The sequence below is a fragment of the Teleopsis dalmanni genome, chromosome 2, assembly GCF_002237135.1.
Source record: "Teleopsis dalmanni isolate 2A chromosome 2, ASM223713v2, whole genome shotgun sequence".
Lineage (NCBI taxonomy): Eukaryota > Metazoa > Arthropoda > Insecta > Diptera > Diopsidae > Teleopsis > Teleopsis dalmanni.
The window spans coordinates 84,838,674-84,840,672 of NC_051847.1; positions in this window are offsets into that span (position 1 = coordinate 84,838,674).

Sequence of the window (1,999 nt, forward strand, 5' to 3'; positions counted from 1 at the left end):
TTAATATATACGTTCTCTTACAATAAATATATATTTTTCTTATGTTTTAGCGGAAACAATACAAATTGGAGTTCTGAGGATGAACGCATTGCAACACAAAGCTTTCTGCTTTTGGATAAAAATATGAATAAAGCTTGGGAACGCAAAGAGTGGAAGACGTTTCGGGAGTTAGTCATGAACTCAAAGTAATTTGAAAAATTTTAAACTTAAAATAAAAAATCTTAAAGTTTTACGAAATTTCAGGACTTTACGGAAATGCGGAAAGAAAATGCCTCGGTACTGTGATGCAAATGGCGATAAGAAAATTACACTAACTGAGTGGTTGAACTGCTTACAGACTCAAAGTGTTGAGGTGAAAACACCTCAAAATCAGTTACAGCGAAACGGTATGCTAAGTTACATATAATATACATTATATAAATAAAAGTAATTATACATACTTCATAGGAGAGTCTGGCACTTCGAAACCTTTAAAATTAACCGGATCAAATCCCCTTGAGCAATATCTCAAAGATTGAACACACCGATTTGAATACATAGAGCAATGTGCCATTTTGAACTAACACACATTTATTGTAATGAAATGGATAGATGAGGAGAGAGAGCAGTAGAGATATCAATCGAATTTAAAATAAAAATAAAACAAATTCATAAATTATTTTTAAATATTGTTAAATTTTTTTAATTAAATACATCGCATAATACTTTACATGCAAATATGTATGGAATCAGTGAAAGTACCTTACATTCCTGAGCATCCTTTAAATTCACTAGAAATATACTTATTAATATACTTATTTTAAACACACAAACTTAGTTTAAGAAATGTTGATATAGCGCCTTAATATTAAATATTAAATATTATTTAACAGCTTTTAGTTTGTATATAGAAAAACATTATAAATACCTAAAAATATAAAAATCTAAGCGCATGTTAACGAATTTGTACATTAATACATTAAATATAGTTAATACATAAGGAACTATGCAGTCTATTAAAATGGCTATATGAAATGAAATTTGTAAACAATCTTATTTATTTATCCGTTTTCATTTATTAGAGCACTGCTTTGGTTTTGAAATCTAGACGACTTAAAGCACTGTTCCCTAGCAATCGTTTTGCAAACACTGTCAAGAGTAGCAAAGCCAGAGTGGTCACTTCCATTATCACGAAATGTGAAATAGATGTGCCTATTTCCAGCCATGATCCTTCATTCTTTACTAAAAATAAGAAATTAAGTCCCATAATATCACAAATAAGTAGTAAGCAGATAAAAATCTGCTTCTGATAGAAATGTGCGACGGGTGATAATCCCATAATAATTGAAATTACTATAATCACAGGAATTAAAAGTTTTAAAATAACAAGCATTGTTATGACAAAGGGTGAGAAGGTTGTTAAGAAACACCTAATTATAATTGGATCAAATGAACTAACCGAAGCAATATTTCCAGTGCCAAAGAATGAGTAAAACGTGTACAATATAATGGCAAACGCCAAACGCACTACAGATTTTAATTTATATACTGAATCAAGTGCAATCACTCCACTGGAGATCTCTATATCATATGGGAAGAGTGAAAGTATTAGTTCAGAACCCAATACAACAACGAAGAATAATTCATACGTTGTACAGAATAACGCATATAATGTAGTCAGTTGAAAAAATATCAGTTCAACTCGATGTTTCAGCATTTGCTTAGGAGCCAAGAAAATTGAAGTAAACGTATAAAGCAGATAGCTCCATGAAACTATTTGGGATGGTAATGATATACCTATATGGTTTGAATTCTGATACACACAGAGTAGCGTGTTTGCAATTGCAATGACTGCATACACCACAGTGTGCTTGTTCAAATGTGATTTAATCACAAAAGGACGAAGAAATGTTATAGTCAATCCCGCAACTAAAAGAGGAAAATTATTATTTCCAACCGTAGGTGCTACTAATGGTGTTATTACAATTATTAAAACCATTATTATTCGATACAAAAATTT